Here is a 21,785-nt window from a genome sequence, read left to right as displayed (position 1 = left end):
TTGACTTGGGACTTGACTCGGACTTGAAGACAAAGACTTGGGACTTGACTCGGACTTGCAAAATGATGACTTGGTCCCACCTCTGCCATTCGACCTACCGCCATCCCGAGAACTACCATTCAGGACCTCTTCTCATCCCTTACACTTCACAATAAACCCCCTACTCTCACACTCTCCATTGGATTTTGGATCCACTACCACCAGTTCCTAACATGTTGTTAAGATCAATAAGGCTGAGAATGAACGGCATAATGATTAGTAAGGTTGAAAATGAGAGCTGTAATGAACTGTAAGGCTGAGATGATATAAGGAGCTCAAAGTACATGTAATTGTTCTTATTATTGCTGCATAGAACCTGCAGAAGTAATGCAAGAAATGTTTAAATTTTTTATTCTTGATAATTTTTTATAAAACTCTTGGTTAGCCAGTGTTCAACAACACAGAAGCTGAAGAGATGGACCCATGTGTCTACATCATCCTCTACTCCTCCAGTGGACACAACAGGGTTGATGACATTCCAGTTTGACCGGAATCCTGATAGTTCGGACAGTTTCCAAGAAATCAGCCTGTTGCTGATCATGATGCAAAGACCAAGAACCTTTTATTGGTAAGAACTTATATCTGCACACACAAAAGCAATTCTCCACAAACGGTGAGATCAAAGACCATGATTAATTTTAAAAATAAACCAGGAGTTTTGAGTCCTTCCATGGTCAGTGACTGATCTTTATTTCTGAAAGGTTCTCCATCCTTGAAATACTTCATCTCAGGCACAATAATTAGAGAAGGAGAAAAACATGACATGTCAATAATGAGTCAACACACCCTCCTCCTCCCCCCCATCTGTTTATTTTTCTCTCTTTAATGAGGAAGAGGTCTTTATCTGAGGCTGAACCATCACTGTGAAATAATTTTTTGGCTCTTTGTGTTTGTTCCCGTCAGTTAGATTCAAGAGCAGTGAGACTCATTACTGCTGGACGCAGAACCACCATAACACCACCACATTCACTGTGGTGGTTCTGGTTCAGTCCAGTTCTGGAGTGCTGGGTTCAACTGCTTGGAGGTTTCTATGTAAATGAAGCTCATTTACATGATGACAGGCTCAGAAAGAATCAATTTTTTTACAGAAAAAGTTGACTTTGATTTCAATCATTTTTGGATTTTGACAAAGTTCCATTTTCAGCAGCTGGATGCAGAAACTGGAGCTGAGCCTCCTGCTGTGTGATGATCCAGTCAGCAGCCTGTGGGGCTCCTGGGAACAGACCCCCACAGACCATAAACCCCATAATGTAGGCCATGCAGCAGCTCGCCTGTTTCAGGCTGACTTCTAAAGAGGCTTCCAGAATATCGTGGCAGCACCTCCATTTCTCCGCTTCTCATCAGAATGTCAATACAAACGAAAGAATGTCTCCGGAAAATGTCGAGAGGATTAATCAACACCTGTACTCCTCGGCTGTGGGAATATATTTGACTAAACAAACGGACGCCGCACGCAAAGCAAAGAGAAGGCCCAGATTCTGCAGTCTGTGCATTTAGACTATTATCAGGCTTTTATTCTTCCTCTGTTTGGAAATGTTGGATCTGTCTGAATCGAGTGCAGGGGGTTGTGGTGGTGGTTGTGGGGGGATGTACTCAATTTACAGTGATTTTCAAGACTGACTGATGAAGATAAATTCAGTAGAATGTCAATAGTATTCAAGGTTCATTATAAAAAGTTTAAATTTGAGCTAAACAGTTATCATAAAGAAAAGCACAGATCGGGTTTTGGAGACATTTTAGGAGTCTATTTAATTATTAAATAAATAAATAAAATCAAGCAAAACTGCAGTTCTTCATCTCCTAAAAAGTAAGGTGTTTTGTTTCTGCCGTTTTCTGTCAGCAAGCATGTGTGGACTTAATAGAAAAAATCAAAATAAAGGTCTTTGTGCAGCATCCATCAACACTGACCAAACATTTATAATTTAGTATTTTAAATATGCAGAAGTAGCTTTTATTAGAGTAAAGTTTAGGATAAAACTGAATCAGCCCAGATAAAGTACAGGATTGTGTAAGGAAGGGCGTCTGGTGTAAAACTCTCTGCTAAATTGAATGTGTGAACCAGTGAAAGCTGATTGGTTGTGGGGACCCCTGAGGGGATGGGTCAAAAGTTAAACTTTCACTTGAGAAAAAATATAAAAATCCCACAAACTTTTTAAAGGGCCCATATCATGCTATTCTAAGACTTTCATAGTAAACTATTTCTATATGATAATATTTTATCTTTGGTACACTAAATAATTAATATTTTATAAAATGAATTATTTCTGGGAGCTGTTTTCCTACCCGGAAGTAAGACAACTCAATCCCTGAAGAAACCCCTGCCATTCTTTGTGGGTGCCACCCAGTTCATTAGTCAACCTATAGCCGGGCTCAGCAGCGTTTTGCCCACATAGACAAACAACATCCAAACTTTTGCAAAGAGGATGGATGGGCATATTGTAGAGCCTCACGTCTATACTCAAGGCCCAACGTGTGTGAAAATGTAGCATTAGCTGGTGCATTACACGTATATACAGCATAGTTTTATCTGTCAGCTATGAACAATCCACTTTGACACAGGCCAAGGTTCACTAAGCAGTCATCTGTGAAACGGCGGTCACAGACAAAAAAGTTATTGGCGGGTCTGTCGCAAGCTCCCAAAGATAAAACTCAACCATTTTTGACATGCGCTTCTTCAGAGACCCTGAACAAACACCTAAATCTCTCGCATCCTAAGACACATTTTTGCCACTTAAAAAACATTGTCTTTCGCAAGAAAAGCGATGCATTGTTGTGTTTGCAGATCAGATGCAAAAAGAACCACTTCTTCTCAGTCGATGCTATAATGAAACCGTTTTCCCCTAGCTCTGCGGAGAAAGTGTGTGTGTGTTAGCCTGGGGGCCATGCTGGCAGCGCAGACTCTTTTTGGAAGGGGCTGGTCCCCATGTTTATACTACCCAGTTGTTTTCATGGATTGGGGGGGCTGGTGCTCAGAGAGCAGGGTTTTAGAGAAAGGCTCAGAGATGAGTGAATGGAGCAAAAATTGGGTTGTTTTTCATTAATAATTAACATTATAGAAACTTAAAAGGTCAGAAACATTGATTTTGTACTATATACGCCCTTTATAGTTTTGTGCTGAATTCATTTGTGCCAGATGTATTACTAAATTTGTTGTTTTAATTTACAAGAATATGCTGTTTAAACTGTTGTTTCTTTTCGCAGTGATGTGATTCTTTGTACTAATTGTTCTGCCAGTGTGAAGGCATTACTATATTAATGTCTATTTGCTTTGGACCTACATGTATGTACTACGTCAGTGCTAATTACATTGATCACATATGTAATTGTCTAAAAGTAACGGGCGCGTTGACCTGTAACAGGAAGATTCATCAGCCATCTTTTTGTCTCTCTTCCTCGTCAGAGAGCGACAGCCATCACTAATGTGGCCATTATTGCTCACATGTATGACATTAACACTCATTCTAATGAGCCAGTTTCCTTTATTAGTGCGGCTCGTGGTCTCTGTGACCTAACACCGCATACAGCTGTTGTCTGTCTGATAAGCAGATGATGTTATGAGGTGATAATGACCCAGCCGGGGTAATTGCTCAGACTCTGGGAGACCTGTAATCACAGCACTCTGATTATGTAATGGACCTGCTGATATGGAACAGGTGAAGTCAGCGAGGCGGCTACAACAGGGACTCCTTTAACACTGATCATGACGTCCTTCAGACAGGAAGATGCAGCAGAGTCCCTGTTAGCGTCATGTAATCGTGTTGTTCTAAGGATAAAGCTTCAGTGTTGCCTAATTTACTTAATTTTAAAGCTGAAGTTTGTTAATCTGTCAAGAATTAAATCTTATTGACAGCCGTTATAATCAATGGATTCAACGTGATATATGTGTGTGTACAGCATGTATTACTGCAGATATATCTATGGTTTGGAACAATTACAATGCCACTAAGATGGCATCATTTTCTTCATTTTCTTTTATTGATTTTCTAATTAATTCATGAATGAATCTTAAATTGATTGGATATTTCTATGTATTTTCTTTTCATTCATTCATTCATCTTCCTGACCGCTTCTTCCCTTTCAGGGTCGCGGGGGTGCCGGAGCCTATCCCGGCTGCTGATGGGCGAAGGCGGGGTACACCCTGGACAGGTCGCCAGTCTGTCGCAGGTATTTTCGTGTCTAATACTTTTTTTAAAAGTTACTTGAAATCAACCAATGATCTGTATTTCTGTTTATTGAAGCTTTGTACTGTTTCCTCAACAGTGAGTCAGTTCAGTGTCTAAATGCCATAATTAATTAGGGGTGGGCGATACTGGGAATTTGGATATCATTCTGATCCTTACTAATTACAGGACTAGTATCGCCGATAATGATATTGATACAGCTACACAAAATTGGGCTGTTTGTGCCCAATCTGGCAACACTGCAGACAGATCAATGCTGCACTTGCATGAACTCTGTAAGTAAATTTAAGCTCTTCACTGTACATGTTAAAGAAAAACTGCAACGAAAGTATCAATCTCATCACACCAGTATCGATACTTCACATTGTTATCGATACTACCAATACTCAGATCAATACGCCCACCTCTAGCATTAATGTTACATCTGTAACACACTGTTACTGTCACTGTTACACAGTGTGATAGTGCTGTGAAACAAACTTAAAAAGACATTTGACCTAGTTTTGTCTCAAAATAATGTAGCCCATTAATTTATTTCAGTGAGGCAGGCCAAATTAAATGGCCTAACGGGTCGCATATGGCCCTTGGGCCGTAGTTTCCCACCCCTGGTATAGCCTGTGATTGGCTGTTGACCTGCTGATCCTGTCACTCAACGGATGATAGGCTCCAGCAACTGTGACCAAGAACAGCAAAAGGTGCAGCAAAAGAGCATAAGCATATTATTGCGTCTGAATTAATTAGTTGGTAAAAATTACCTGGTCAAATTAGCTTTGTAAATTTAAAAAATGCAGACAGAAAAAAACTAAAATATAAAGAGTTTTGATTTGAAAAAAAAAGATAACATATAATATAACACATGTCTATCTTTAGATTTTTTTTTTTTTGCATTTTTTGCAGAATACAGTTTGAGGACATAAAATGACCCTGAAGCAGATAGAGGTGAGCTTCACTCTAATGCTGCTGCTAACTCACAGTCATAAACCTGAAGAACCAATGGATTCTAATCTGCTGCCTTTTCACCTGTGACTCACATGAAGGTCATGCTGGTGAGCAGAGCTCGACCTCCCTACTCCAGCAGACTCTGGGTTTTCCCTCCCCAGGCTGATCGGACATCACTGTTGTTCCCAAACAGGAAGGCCCAGAATTCCACAACAAGGTGCAGCTCCGTCACTGCCCAGCTCCGCCTGCACCTGCTAAAACATTTGGGATATTTGAGCGGCAGGGCAACACATTTGCTTTTCATTGAACCTGCCTTTGGAGACCTTTGAAGTGCAGAAAAGCAGCGCAGCACCCCCCCACTTCCTCCCCCCACCATCCCCCTTAATCATTTACCTAGCAAAGACGCTTTCTCTGCAGCGAACTCATCAAGCGGAAAACGAGTTTGGCCCACAATTCCTCCCTAGATCCCTCCCTCCTGTCCTCCCCTGCTCTGTGTTGGTCTGTTCTGCTCTGTGTCATTGCGCCCCCCCTTTATGAAAGGCTGCTGCATCCAACTCCACTGTACATGAAGGAGGGGGGGGCATGCAGTCAATTGTTGGTCTTGTCTGGGCGTGAAAGGTTTCAAGAGACGTTGTGGCTGGCAGCTCATTGATAAAACACGGCTAATTATCTTTGGTGTCAATTATGAAAACATTTGTTGCCGTTGTGAAAATGTTCTTTGTGTTTTTGTGAAGATAATGAAACAATTAAATGAACTGCTGTGAACTTAAGCTGGGAAGACAGCCACATTTGGTCTGGATGTTTCATCATCTTCTGTGATTTTATCAGCCTTTCATTCTGGTGAGAGAACGTCCTCATTAGACTCTGTTTAGGAGTGTCTGAGGAAGCCATTCTTTACGTTAATGTTAGAATATTGGTGTTGATTAAAATATTTTCTTCTGAACGCTTGTCAGATTAGAACGTGTTGGCATTCCTTAAAATGAGCAAAGAAGTCTGGATTTAATGAAAGTTTAGAAGCAGCAGTGAAATGCAGTGGCGGTCTATACATTTTCAGCACTGTCTTCAGCTTTCTTCTGCCAAAGCCATCCTTGTTAATAGTAGCTATTTATGTTTCTAACACCATCTGAATATTATTTTATGAGCAATTACATCATAAATAGATCATTGAAATAAACAGAATTCACTACAATTGCACATATTGTAAAAACAAACTCTGCAATAACAGCGGCAACAACAAGCATCAAAGCACAATTGACAACTCATGCAACTTTAAAAAATGCTTTTTTATTTACAGCAAATTAAACTTATTTAAAGATGAACTCCAGAGTTCAGCGGCAGATTTCCCTGGAAAATCTTGCATGCCGTATATGACAGTTCTGTTCTCATCTGAGTGCTGTGCTAAGACGGATGTGCAGGAAGTTTTTCTTGGTGCTCCTGAAATTTCTTGCGGTTGATTAGTGTGATAAACACTAGCTTTTCATTGTCTTGAAACCTGTTTTTCAAAACGCATAAAAAAGGGCAAAAAATGTTAATACACAATTTTCATTGGAATAGGTCCTCTATTAGATTAAAAAAAAAAAAAATGTGCTAAAAAAAAAAAATGTGTTTCAACTCCATTCTGACCAACAGCTGCTGGGAAATCACGTGAATGCAGAAGCAGACCCAGAAACAGCAGTAAGCGGGTGAATGAAGTGTCCAACGGGTTAAACCTGTCAGGGAACAGCAAACATTAAAGGACTGTAGAAGTGCTGGACTTTATGATGCTATCAATGTCACTCACATCTCTTCACCCACATTTTACTGGAGCCCTTGAGCGGCCCTCCTTAATGCTCAATTTAGCACAATAAATGTTTGAAAGGACCACCTTGGCCACTCATGTCCTCAGGGAGAGAAGATCAAACCCTTGAACGCGATAACCTAACTTGTTATGGAGCCTTCCAAATGAATCAGACGTGCATGCGTTCCTGAAATGCTCTGCTTTCCTTCTAGTGGATTCTGTAGCTGACAGGTACAGAGAGCTAAAGCTAGCATTGCTATAATCATCACAGTTCAAGAGTTTTTTATGGATAGTCAAAAGAACCTCTGTGTTAGGTTAATGAGAATTTTCTTGTTCCTACGTTTCAAGACACGTTACAAAAAATGTGATAAAATTATTATTTTGTGGTTTTACTTTCATGATTACATAAACCTGAAATCTGAGATGGAAGGGATATTTTATATTTTCACAAAAATTAGCCAAAAAACTGAAGTTTGTGTGATAATCTACGGATACATTGGTATTCAAAAGCTAATTAAACTGTTGAAATGTGACTCATCTTGTGTACATTTTCCTTATTTGCTTAATTATTAAACATTTTTTTTCTTTTCTAGATCAATCCTCATAAATGGGTATTTTTGCCCTGTTTAAACCTCTGAACTCTCACAATAAAATAGTGTCAATTTGCCTCAGATTATGTCATACAAACAACACTAAAATGCATTGTGTTCTTTTTTTTACTTCATTGATATGAGGATCTGTTAATTACCTTCATTTTTGCTTAAATATAAACATTTAATTTCCTTTTCACATTACTTCTTTTATCAACTATTGATTTCTAATCAAAGAGAACCAAAGACACTCCATTTTATGTCAATTAATAATAACACAAAAGAGCAGATCAAAAGGACTGTGATGTGCTAAAATTGAAACAAATCCCCTCTGAATTCCTGGAAAGAGTTGTTCTTGTGTTGAGCTTGAATTTCTCCAGTTGTTCTCTAAGATTTTGATCCTATTTGACCTCAAACTCCTCATGAACCGCAGCCTGAACAAAAGGCCGCCCACTGTCCTCTGCCGTAAATCTGTTGTCTCCCTTCTGGGTCCTCAGCAGAGCATCATAGATCAGCTCTGCTCGGCAGCTTGCTTCAATTTACTCAATTAACTGTGTTAAAGCACTTGTAAGTTCTGCAGATGGCGGTTTATTATCAATGCCTGAAATGTACAAGTGGTGTTCAGGAGGAGAAATCAGTCCCATTCTCTATTAATTCCCTAGAAAATTAAAAACATCAGATTTAAGCTGTTTCTGGAAATCTGAAGCTTTAAAGTTTAGAATTACATATGCACTGAGTTGGTATGTATGTATAAAAAAAATAATTTTAGATGTTTACAAGGGGGAAATAACGGACACTAATGGAAGATTTAATTTACACTGAAACACCTTTTAGGACCTGCTGTGTACTTTTAAAGAACAGCATATCAATTGCTTTTATTTTCTGTTCATCTTGTTTCTATGACAAAGCAGCAATTGTAGATAGAAGAACCTGCAAATTCCTCCTCAAATGATCAAAAATGGCCGCAGTCTGGATCTGAACAGGAAACGTCTCACTGGAATTTGACATCTCCTCCAATTACACAACAAAATCACATCAACAGTTATGAGCATAATAACAGTTTCTCCTCTGATTTACATTTCCAGCTGTTAGACATCCACCCAGAACATCTGTGTCAAGATCTCTAAAAGTCACGGACACAGAAAAAACTTTGAATGGAGGATTAAATAACAACAAGGATAATACTGTTTAATTTATTATAATATCGGTTCTTTCTTTTACTCATCAGCAAATCTCTCATTTGCCTAAAGAAAAGTGATCTACTTCATAAGTTGAAGTAAGCTGACTCAGAAAGTGTACACAAAGAGGAGCTAATGTTATCCAGCTGCTCCAACCATAAAGCATTCTGCCACCTTTGTGCACACACACATATTTCAGCGCACTTCTATTAAAAAGACACATCAATGGAGGACATTCCTAATGTTTTAAAACAACATTTAGACAAAAATCTTCTGTGGTTGAACTCGTGTGAGGGCGGGACTTTGAGAATTGGCGTACAGACAGATCTTTGGACGCTAGCATGAGGGATGCAGCTCTGCAACTGCAAGTTTAAATGGAAAAATTCAGGTTTTAACTGAAATGATTATTTCTGACATTTTTAAGACTACTTTCTGAAGTATGATCCAAACTGGAGGTATTTGGGAGCATTTCTGCAAATCCTGCTCTCAGTTAGTCAGTTAGACCCACAGCCGAACAGAAAGAACAGAAGATCTCCGGTTGGTGTTATTGGAGATGTCACAGAGCTAATACATGATCAATAACTGATGAAGGAGAAACCAATTTTCTCTGGACTCAACGTGAATGGAAAACTGTTGGTCCTGCTGCTATGAAGACACTAAAACCATCAGATAGGATGATTATAAAAATCTGAACAGAGTGAAGAACCATTCAGGTTCTGCTCAAATACTGGAGCCAATTCAGCTGTTTACTGGTTCCCATAAAGGTCTTCTGAGAATAACAGAGAGCTTCTAAAGCCGCAAAATGTAAAAGTTCATTTTTGGTAATTTGACTGCAAATGAAGGTGCTAAAGCCTTCATAATAAAGCAGATTTGTCCCATTCAAACCCAAATTACACCAAACAAAACGCAGCGTAAGAGACGGAGCATCAGACTTGTTTTGTCCCGTTTGAATGAGGAAAAGTCAAAGTGTTTTGGGAAGCTGCAGAAACCAAGTCCTAATGATACGCCCTGCGGGCAGAATGTAATTTATTCCAGTTAATGCGTCTTATTTTCTGTTCAAGGTGTATGCCACGGAATTAGCAGACAAATTTAATTGTTAATCCATCTGCTTTGAAACAACCAAGATCTTGTTCAATAAGCTGTGAGTCAGCCTGATCCAATTATGCTAGAACGGAGACATTTGTAATCATTTGCCATCACACCACCCCTGCAACCTACACAGATACAGGCTGCAAACCGGCTTACGCTGCTGCAGAGAGCATGAAACTTCTGCTCACCAAGGAATACAGGAACACAAACTGTTTGAAATGAAGTAGTGACCCAGGAGTGTTTGGGGTCAAGGGTCCCAGGGCAAGAATTGTAAATGGCATGTCCACCCTGGGGCTTTTCCTAATAACTTTGTGAGGAGCGCATGAGGCCCGCTCATTTCTCCACTGACTTCACTGACAGGTCTACGGGGAGCGATACGCCACTATTGAAGTGTAATGAACTTGTTTTCCTTCTCTAAAGCCCCGTGCTGTCTCCTAAATCACTGTTGCAGCACATGAGCCACCATCTCCGTTCCCACAGCTGCACTTGTTCCACGGCTTCCAGAGTGGTGCAGATTGTGAGCAGATACTGACCTTCTGTCCACCTAACTGCTGAATTATTGGCCATGTGGAGTTTATCCTTTAATTTTGAGCTTTTCAGATGTTAAATCATCTGGGAGAAGATGTCACAGTTTTACATTTTTACTGGTAACTTATTTTACAGATCAGATTAGCGGCATCTTTAACACAAAAACACTAAAAGCTGCTACTCCCTATAAACTATCTTTATGCTGTTTCTCTTATGAGGTTGGTGGGAATTACCACTCCAGGAGATCAAAACAGCTCGGTCTGTGATTGCTGTGCGTCCTGCTCGGGGTGCATCAGCGGGTCCCGTCCAGGTCTGCTCCTGGTTAGCCGCGTAGATCTTAATCTCAAGGGTGCACCAAACTCAGCATCTGTGGTATTTAAAGAGGATTGATGAGCAGCATTCCTTGATTTTTACCCCTGCCCTTCTCTGTGCCCCCCTCTGATGTAATGACATTATCAATTAGCCCCCATTAATTTAGCAAAAAACAAATAAGCGCCTCAGTACTCCCCTCTTCAAGCATGTGGTTCTGATTTCCTGCAGGTTTGTCGGGGACCGCTGTTTGGTTAATCCTTCGGCCAAAGTGGTGTGGCCAAGGATGGTCATCCCGTCATTAACCTCCCCTCCCCCATTTTTCCAGAGGATGACTTTTGGTTTGTTCATTTCCTGGAATCTGCATCACTTTAAGAGTATTTGTCTCCACTGATGATGAAAAACAAAAATCTTCTTAAAGCAAAAACGCTGAAAAACAGAAGCAGTCTCAAACATTTCATGACATTTGTTATTCAAACAAGTTCATTTAAAATACATTTTTGGTTTCAATTGCCACCGTTTATGTTTAAATAAATGGCGATTTTCACCTGAGCTAAAGTTTTAACATGATAACAATATATTACATTTTTCTGAGTCCCTGGCCAAAGTCTCACATGTCCCAGGAATGGATAGACCAAAGGCCAAGTGTCCATTATCATTTTTTTTATTTTATTTTTTTAGGAATGTATTTGTTCTCAAACTCCTAATTTTTCTGTAATTTCCAGCATGTTTTTTAAGATTTTCCTATAGTTTTATTTTTCATTTTGTCACATAAACCACAGCTGAAAATAAAAGAAAACTACTCTAATTTATCATGTGTTGTCATATTTTTTTAAATCTTTTTTTTTTTATGACAAATTATTTTTTGTCGGTTATATTAATATCGGGTAAAAATGTACTTTTTATAGCGAAAGTGTTCTAGGGTTAAGAAAATATTTAAACTATTAATTTCGGAAAGACTCAGAAGAAAAAAATGATTTAATTTTACAGTTTTAACTGATGAGGACTAAATTCAACAAAAAGCTTATGGCTTAACTGACATTTATAAGCTTTAAATAAATGTATCAAAACCAATAGAAGGAAACTGTCCCTATTCTAGTCAAATCTGAAGAAATCTCATGTATGATTTTCTGTTTCTTGGTAAAATTAAAACAAAACATGTAGGACCAACTTCTGAAGATGTGGTTGAGAAAGCTTCATCTTGTGCCACATTTTAGAATGTTAACAAGTTATGGATGTCAAAGAAAAAAGCATCTTTGGAGTTATTCCATAATCTTGATCAGAAAGTACAAAAAAGTCTCTATAGTCTAACTTGGATAACATCATGCAACATCATGAGTTCCTGTTGTTCAGGTTGAACAAAAGTTTCCAACAAAGCTGTTCTGTACCAGTAATGAGCTCATTGGAGGTTCTTCATCTCCCTTCATCCAATTCTCCTCAGCTTTTGAGTTGATTCACAAACTCAGCCTGCTGTGTTGGTGATCTCCACCTCACCTGATCCTATATACTGAAACTGTCTGGAATCTGGCTGAACTTTAGGTGGTTAGTCTGTGGCTTCAAGAAGACAGATTCAGCTGAGAGGACAGTTTCCCAGAATGCTGACTTCCATCTTCCACCAACACCAGGTCAGACAGAGCTGAGCTTTAGCTTTATAAGAACATAAAAACACAACCAGACGTCTGCGTCTCAAAACATATCTGTGGTGAAAATAAAACGGCTGATTCACCAGCAGGGGGGATTTTTCCCTGTAAGACTGTTGGTTGGTCACATCAAAGTTTGAGCCTCGACTGACTTCATGAGATCAGACTAAAACTCCTGATTTTCAATAAGGTGTAAAATGTTTTAACTCTTTATTTTCAACTGACCTTTTTTTAGAACGTATATCAATTTATAGATGTCAAGAGTGAAACAGAATGAAGTCAGAAGATTTCCGCTCTGCAGATGGGAAAGAGATTTTCTGTTTCCTGCACACGTTTTCAAGGTGACAATGGGAGTTCTTCAGGCTCAGAGAGCAGCAAAGATGGAGAACGGATTTAGGTCGTAAAAAAAAAACAAGCCCTGAAATGTTTCCGAACAAACAAATGCCCCTGAAGGTCCTGAGAAGGTCTTTGCTGTTCTGAAATATTCCTCCGCTGAGGGACCAGATCTTTTGTGTAAACTTTACAGAGAACCCAGCAAAAGTTTCTGAAGTGGATTAAAAGTGAGATAACAAAGTCAAATATTCACTCTGCCAACGGTCTGAGGATAATTTGTGTCTGAAGGTCTCCATGAAATTCTGGGCGTTCCTGCTGAAAATCATTGTTCTTGTTTATTACACTGACAATCTGCCAAAAAGGCCAAAGACGGACTGGTTTACCTTCTGACTGCAGTATGGGGAGGCAGCTAATTTACAGGGGTAACACTGAAAACTTTAAGAAACATGAAACAAGAAACTTTCTCATCTATTTGCAGCCAATTCACATTTTTTGTCAATAAATTTTCTCGGCTTTGCAAACTACAGAATGAAAGTCCTGCTGAAAGCCATGCCCACAGCGAACATGGCAGAAATCTACTCGTTAACTTTACAAACAACTAATTAGGAAGCTCTGAACATCACCAGACAATACTGGGATGGATGTGTAATATTTACATGGAATGAGTGGAGACATCAAAGTGAGCCTGAGGAGAAGTTGTCGACCCATCATGTCCCAGAGGGGCAGTTCATCGGTTATTGCTCCAGCCCTTCAGGAAATGAAGTCACTTGCTCCTGTATCTGTGTGAAACATTCCACTGCAACAAAAGGATCAGATTTTTACCAATTATGAGGTTAGGAGGACTGACGTTTACAGATTACAGCACAGCCTCTGACTGCTTGGTGGCGTAAAGACGACCCATTTTTATTTCTGTAGAGAAAAACATAGACAAAAAAACCCAAAACAACGGAATATACAGATGTGCAGATGAAATCTGAGAGTTTATCTGGACTTTAAAGAAATCAAAAACCAATCTGATCAATTCCATGTCATTGCTGTTGTCACGTACAGTTAAACTGGATTTTGTTGGTGGTATTGTGGGAATCACTTTCTCTAGTTCCTCTGCATGCATGTCTGAGCCTCTGCTCTGGATTTGAAATCTCTTCATTTATATTTGTTTTATTATTTTAACATAAACTATCAAAGTATTTCTGCAGTGATCAGAAATTCAGGCTAAACACAAACTGTGGTTTCACTGAACCAGAACCTATAGTAGGTTCCTCTACTCAACAGTTCTTCACAAACATGCAATAGGTGAATTCAAACCTTCATTTCTCTATTTTTGATCTAAACATCTTAAATGTTTTCAGCCATTTAGAAGTTATAATTAATCTTAACCACATCGCTCAAGAACTTCAGCAGAACGGTCAGATGCTTGAAGAGGTCCTTCATGTTGTTGGAACTCTGAGGATAGTTTTAGGTAGCGGAAAATGCAGAAAAGCTTTAAATTCTTCTTGTTACTTTTAATAAAACTAAAAGGAAAATAAAAAAAAAAAAACAGAGAAAACAATCAACAGATTGTGGTTCTGGGCAACCGGACCCTCAGAAAGGAAGCTTTGCTGTTAGAGAAGAAAAATGAACCAGATCAAAGAATGACTTGAAGTTTATCAGGTCCAAAAACAGTTTCTGAAGCAAAACTGCGAGAATTTTCTGTACTTCCTTTGCTTTATTTTCTTCTGCATGTCTGTGTGAGTTCATGTTTTAGGATTGGGACATCTTCATTCCCTTTACAATGAAAGGATAGGGTCATGTTAAGGTCACACAGAACTTTAAACTAAACTCCCCATCATGATCAACTGACTGAAATAGAAAGTTCTTCCTACAGGTGAACCAACACTTGTGATCCGTCTTCATGGTGCTGATCCCGACTGAAGGAACAGGAGCATAGGAGGAGCTGAGGAGGAGGGCTTGAAGGAGAAGATTTTAAAGTTGCTCTTGTTCTTCCTTTTTTGTCTTTATGCTGTAAAAATGTCTGATTTGTTGTATTTGATGAAAATTTTTCCTCAAAATGCTCAAACTCATGGATCTTTTTTTTTTTTTTAGAACTTTTTAAAACCTGTCTTAACGTGTTTCACTGATGGAACAAGAAGTTAATGCACTCAGGTAGAGCAGGAATCCTCAAACACTCCTGGAGACATTTTAGACACTGAAGCCAGGTGAGATTCAACCTTCATGAAGCTGTTCAACACAGAAGATCTGCATGATACCTGCAACTGTACTTGAAAAATATTTTGGTGAAGAAAACTGGTGGCATAACAAGTAAATGCAAACCAGCATCAGGACACTCCACTATTACGAACACTGAAGATGGAGATGTGGTAGAAATTATATAAAATGTGTTTTTAATCCAAAATGGCTAAAATTTACAAAGTGCTGGGCCCCTTAAAGTGCCAGCTAAACACAACTGAGAAACACAACTCAATACAACCGAATACAAACACAATGACCTGAAGACGCATCAGGAGACTCATGGATGATCAGAACAGGAACCAAACAGCATTTAGTCTTAAATGAACGTTCAATTAAATCATTACTCAAAACAACTCAAGTTTATTTATCCGGCACCTTCAAATGAGCAGTCAAACGAGACGCCAGACATTAAAGAGGCCATACCATGAAAACCAACTTTTTGAGCTTTTAATTGGATTATACTATTTATTCTTCACTATAAAGAACCGCAAAGTGGTATTTTGATCTGTTCACACATTTCTGAGTATTTCTGTAAAACCTGAACACCAGCCCCACCCATACCCAAGAATCAACAAAAAACTTTCATTTTAGATACACAATGCTATATATCTTCCAATTTTGCCCTGTCTTCAATAAATTCCAGTTCAACAAGGTGTTTGTTACTTTAGACACGAGGCTCCTGTAAGAGTGCATTTGTGTACTACAGTGTAGTGATGATTGGGGATGATAAAGACAGATATATGGTATGTGCATCCATCTATAAAAAATTTTGGATGTTGTTTATTTTCGTGGGAAAAATGCAGAGACGCTGCCAAAGGCGGGGCTCTAGGACGACGTTGTGAAATGGGCGGCTGCCACACACAGCGGCAGGCGGAGCCTCAGTCAGGAATCCAGTCATTTTAATTCTGGATAGGAAAAAAACTTACCAAAACAACTATAAATAATTTGTTTATTAGTGTACCAAAGGTCCATGTGTCAAAGTGTCCTTGGGCAACACTCTGAATCCAACATTCCCTCTGGTGGAAGGACGTGGCTCCAGTGTTCAGCAGTGGAGCCGCCATCAGTGTGTGAATGGGACTGTTGGTGTAAAGTGCTTTTGGCCTTTGAGGAAGGTAGAAAGGCGCTATACAAGTATATGCCATTTACCATTTAATAGTATCAGTAATAGAGGTACTATTATTAGTATCAGCTGTAGTATCAGCTGTAGTATCAGTAGTATTAGTATATTTACATTAGTTTATTACATTATTTTAGTACTATTGTTCTAAGTAGTAGTAGTATCATTATTATTAGTATTATTAATAGAAATATTATTATTAGTTTCAGTGGTAGTATTAAGATTCAAGATCAACTTTATTTATCCCTGCAGGGAAATTGAGTTGTAGAAGCGGCAAATAATAATAAAGAAAAGCACAAAACATCATTAAACGGCTAAATGATCAATAATTTAAATGATCAATAAAACCTAATGATCTTATAAATATATGTACACATAGCTGCAGAGATAAATATAAACAAATTTACACACATAGCAGCAGAAGAAAGACGATATACACACATGTACAAAGATATATATATATATAAAACAGAGTAAAAAGAGCTTGAGAAAAAGCACCATGGTGTTTTCCTTTCACCTGTCAGTCACAGAGGAGTTATATAGCCTGATGGCAGATGGCAGCAATGACTTCCTGTACCGCTCCTTAGAGAAGCGGAGCTGCAGGAGTCTGCTGCTGAAGCTACTTTTCAGCGTGTCCACAGTTGCATAGATAGGGTGGGAGAGATCGTCCATGATGGTCAGCAGTTTAGCAAACATTCTGTCTCTGGCCACTTCCTCTAAACTGGCTAGCTTGGAACCAACAACTGAACCAGCCTTTTTAATTAGTTTATTATTATATTATATATTTTATATATTATAAATATATCTATATATATATATAGATATATATCTATCTATCTATATATATATATTTATATTAATGTATATATTATATTGTAATATATATTTTACATTATATATTTTATTATAGTGGGCTGCACGGTGGAGCAGTGGTTAGCGCTCTTGCCTCACAGCGAGAAGGCCCCGGTTCGAATCCCGGCTGGGACTTTTCTGTGTGGAGTTTGCATGTTCTCCCCGTGCATGCGTGGGTTTTCACCGGGGACTCCGGCTTCCTCCCACCGTCTAAAAACATGCTTCATAGGTTAATTGGTGACTCTAAATTGCCCCTAGGTGTGAATGTGAGAGTGAATGTGTGTGTGATTGAGGCCCTGCAACAGACTGGCCGACCTGTCCAGGGTGAACCCCGCCTTTGCCCATCAGTAGCCGGGATAGGCTCCAGCACCCCCGCGACCCCGAAAGGGAAGAAGCGGTCAAGAAAATGGATGGATGGATGGATGGATCCATCCATCCATCCATCTTCCTCCGCTTCATCCGGGACCGGGTCGCGGGGGCAGCAGTCTAAGCAAAGATGCCCAGACTTCCCTCTCCCCGGCCACTTCCTCCAGCTCCTCTGGGGGGACCCCGAGGCGTTCCCAGGCCAGCCGAGAAACATAGTCTCTCCAGCGTGTCCTGGGTCTTCCCCGGGGCCTCCGCCCAGTGGGACATGCCCGGAACACCTCACCAGGGAGGCGTCCAGGAGGCATCCGGACCAGATGCCCGAGCCACCTCAACTGGCTTCTCTCGATGCGGAGGAGAAGCGGCTCTACTCCGAGCTCTCTCCGGGTGACCGAGCTTCTCACCCTATCTCTAAGGGAGCGTCCAGCCACCCTCCGGAGAAAACTCATTTCAGCCGCTTGTAGTCGGGATCTCGTTCTTTCGGTCACGACCCAAAGCTCATGACCATAGGTGAGTACTGGAACGAAGATCGACCGGTAAATCGAGAGCTTTGCTTTCTGGCTCAGCTCTCTTTTCACCACAACGGACCGGTACAGCGACCGCATAATAGCGGACGCAGCTCCAATCCGCCTGTCGATCTCACGCTCCGATCTTCCATCACTCGTGAACAAGACCCCAAGATATTTAAACTCCTCCACCTGAGGCAGGCGCACTCCACCCACCGAGAGAGGGCAAACTACCTTTCTCCGGTCGAGAACCATGGCCTCAGACTTAGCGGTGCTGACCCTCATCCCGGCCGCTTCACACTCGGCTGCAAACCGCTCCAATACATGCTGGAGGTCCCGGTTCGATGGAGCCAACAGAACAACATCATCTGCAAAGAGCAGAGAGGAAATCCTGTGGTCCCCAAACCAGACCCCCTCCGGCCCCTGGCTGCGCCTAGAAATTCTGTCCATAAAGACTATGAACAGAACCGGTGATAAAGGGCAGCCCTGCCGGAGTCCAACATGCACCGGGAACAGGTCTGACTTACTGCCGGCCATGCGAACCAAGCTCCTGCTCCGGTCATACAGAGACCGGACAGCCCTGAGTAAGGCTCCCCGGACCCCATACTCCCAGAGCACCCTCCACAGGACACCACGGGGAACGCGGTCGAACGCCTTCTCCAAATCCACAAAACACATATGGACTGGATGAGCGAACTCCCACGAACCCTCCAGCACCCTGAAGAGGGTGTAGAGCTGGTCCACTGTTCCACGACCAGGACGGAAACCGCACTGTTGTTCTTGAATCTGAGGTTCGACTATCGGACGGACTCTCCTCTCCAGTACCCTGGCATAGACTTTCCCAGGAAGGCTGAGGAGTGTGATTCCCCGGTAGTTGGAACACACCCTCCGGTCCCCCTTCTTGAAAAGGGGAACCACCACCCCAGTCTGCCAGTCCAGTGGTACGGTTCCTGTCTGCCACGCAATGCTGCAGAGACGTGTCAGCCAAGACACTCCTACAACATCCAGAGACTTGAGGTACTCAGGGCGAACCTCATCCACCCCCGGAGCCTTGCCACCGAGGAGCTCTTTGACTACCTCAGTGACCTCAGCCTGGGTGATGGACAGTTCCACCCCAATGTCCTCAGCCTCTGCTTCCTCAACGGAAGGCGTGTCAGCAGGGTTGAGGAGATCCTCAAAGTATTCCTTCCACCGCCCGACAATGTCCCCAGTTGAGGTCAACAGATCCCCACCTGCACCGAAAACGGTGCCTGCAGAAAACTGCTTTCCCCTCCTGAGACGCCGGATGGTTTGCCAGAATCTCTTTGAGGCCAACCGATAGTCCTTCTCCATGGCCTCACCAAACTCCTCCCAGGACCGAGTTTTTGCCTCCAACACAGCCCGGGCCGCAGCTCGCTTAAACTGCCGGTACCTGTCAGCTGCCTCTGGAGTCCCACAAGCCAGCCAGGCCTGATAGGACTCCTTCTTCAGCTTGACGGCATCCCTTACTTGCGGTGTCCACCACCGGGTTCGGGGGTTGCCGCCACGACAGGCACCAGAGACCTTGCGACCGCAGCTCCGGAAAGCAGCGGAGACAATAGAGGTGGAGAACATGGTCCACTCGGACTCTATGTCACCAACCTCCCTCGGTACCTGCTTGAAGTTTTCCCGGATGTGGGAGTTAAAGACCTCCCTGACGGAGGGCTCAGCCAGACGTTCCCAGCAGACCCTCACAGTACGTTTGGGTCTGCCAAGTCTTTCCGGCCTCCTCCCCCGCCAGCGAATCCAACTCACCACCAGGTAGTGATCAGTGGACAGCTCTGCCCCTCTCTTTACCCGAGTGTCCAAAACACACGGCCGGAGATCGCCTGAAACGACTACAAAGTCGATCATCGATCTCCTACCTAGGGTGTCCTGATGCCAGGTGTACTGATGGACACCTTTGTGTTCGAACATGGTGTTCGTTATGGACAAACTATGACGTGCACAGAAGTCCAACAACAAAACACTGCTCGGGTTCAGGTCAGGGAAGCCATTCCTACCAATCACGCCCCTCCAGGTGCCACTGTCATTACCCACGTGGGCATTGAAGTCCCCCAGGAGGACGACGGAGTCCCCTGTTGGGGCACTTTCCAGTACCCCTTCAAGAGACACCAGGAAGGCCGGGTACTCCGAACTGCTGTTCGGCCCGTAAGCCGAAACTACAGTCAGAGACCTGTCCCCCACCCGAAGGCGAAGGGATACGACCCTCTCGTCCACCGGTACGAACTCCAACACTTGGCGGCTGAGCTGGGGGCTCACAAGTAAGCCCACCCCAGCCTGTCGCCTCTCACCATGGGCAACTCCAGAGTGGTAGAGAGTCCAGCCTCTCTCGGGGGACTGAGTTTCAGAGCCCAGGCTGTGCGTAGAGGTGAGCCCAACTATATCTAGTCGGTATCTCTCAACCTCTCGCACAAGCTCAGGCTCCTTCCCTCCCAGAGAGGTAACGTTCCATGTCCCAAAAGCCAAATTCCATGACCGGGGTTTGGGCCGCCGAGGCACTCGCCTTCGACTGCCACCCAAACCACAATGCACCAGCCCCTTCAGAGCTCCCCTGCAGGTGGTGGGCCCACTGGATGGATGGATATTTTATTATATTGGTGGTCATATCAGTAGTACAAGTATCAATAGTGGTTTTAGTATCAGTAATAATGTTAGTATGTGTTGTAGTATTAGTTTCAGTATTGTTATTATTATTAGTAGTAGTACTGTCATTACCATCAGTATTAGTAGTAGTTGGGTTGACAGTAGCTCAGGTAGTTGAGTAGGTCAGCTTGTGATCAAAGGATTGGTTCGATCCCCGCTCCCTCTGGCCATCTGCCGTTGTGTCCTTAAGCAAGTCACTTCACCCTACTTTCCTCCAGCGTGGCTCCACTGGTGTGTGAATGCACATAAATGTCTCAGTGATGGTCAGAGGAACCGTAGGCGAGTACTGGTAGCCACACTTTGTCAGTCTGTCAGTCAGGGCAGCTGTGGCTTCATCAGTAGCTTACCATCATCAAGAATGAATGAGGACCAAATTAATTATGGATACACATTGCAAAGTGTCTGGAAATTATTATTATTAAGTGATCCTAAACAAAAAGAATAAAATTTAGCTTCATAAATATCTCCCCCATCCCCTTCCTTTTCTTCTACTGGATAGTCTGGGTCAATGAGCTTCTGCATGAAATCAGCCTCCACAGGTAACTAAAAAGGAAATGAAGTAAAAAAAAAAATATATATATATATATATATATATATATATATATATATATATATATATATATATATAGAACATTCCCACCAAAGAAAAGGAAAGAGGATCTGTGGCTGTAGACGACAACAGGATGATGTAGGACAGAGTTCTGGACTCCGGGTTTGGCAGTGGACGCCTCCATCCACCTCCTCATTTGTCCTCCTCCAGCTGTTCTTCCTAAGACCCATGTGGAATTATGGACACAGCGGTTCTCATGTGGAGTCATGCGACGGACTGATGAATCATCCAGGGGAACACTCGCCTTCGCCTCACAGTGGCTTGGATAGGCTCCAGCATCCTGTGAACTCAAAAGGGATTCAACGTTTTCGGAAAATAGATGTTGAGTCATAAACAGTAATCTGAGGACAGTGTCATTCCTTTTTCAGGCTTCACTGAAAATGCCCACCTGGATTAGAGTCTCTGTGACTGTGGAAGGTCCTCCTGGATTTAGGAAGTTTTCATGCTTCCCAGCATCACTTCACTTCTCATTGTTCAACTGAGAACAAGGTTCTTGATGTTTTCTTTAAAATCCATTTTCCAAAAGTACTAAGTTGTTCGACTTGCAGCAGCTGAAGTTTACTTTGACTTATCCTGAAATCACTCTGGGATGGAAAAGGTTAAAGAGTTTATCTGCCAGTAGATGAAATTAAACATTATGACAAAATCTTAATCTAAACTGCTGTGTTTTCTTGATAGCACAGCATGTGCTGGTTATGTGATTGCTTTCCCCCTCTATCCTATTTACTTTAGACTGAAGGGAACAAATCTCCAGCTTCTCCTTCTGCTTGCAGCACAGTAATTCCTAAAGAGAAATCAAGGACCTTGAAGCGTGTTAATGCTCACATATTGAAGTCTTACA

At 41.8% G+C, this 21,785-nt stretch overlaps 1 long non-coding RNA gene across 1 annotated transcript; it reads left to right on the top strand.

Moving 5' to 3' along the window:
* Positions 1 to 299: 299 nt before the first annotated feature.
* On the top strand, positions 300 to 6,760 carry LOC112162097. The gene is made up of 4 exons (XR_002922010.2): positions 300 to 607; positions 4,121 to 4,203; positions 5,118 to 5,159; positions 5,258 to 6,760. It is a non-coding gene; the product is annotated as an uncharacterized LOC112162097 (long non-coding RNA).
* Positions 6,761 to 21,785: the final 15,025 nt, after the last annotated feature.

The sequence above is a fragment of the Oryzias melastigma genome, linkage group LG15 (genome assembly GCF_002922805.2).
Source record: "Oryzias melastigma strain HK-1 linkage group LG15, ASM292280v2, whole genome shotgun sequence".
In the NCBI taxonomy this organism is placed as follows: Eukaryota; Metazoa; Chordata; class Actinopteri; order Beloniformes; family Adrianichthyidae; genus Oryzias; species Oryzias melastigma.
This window is presented reverse-complemented; position numbering and strand designations above follow the sequence as displayed.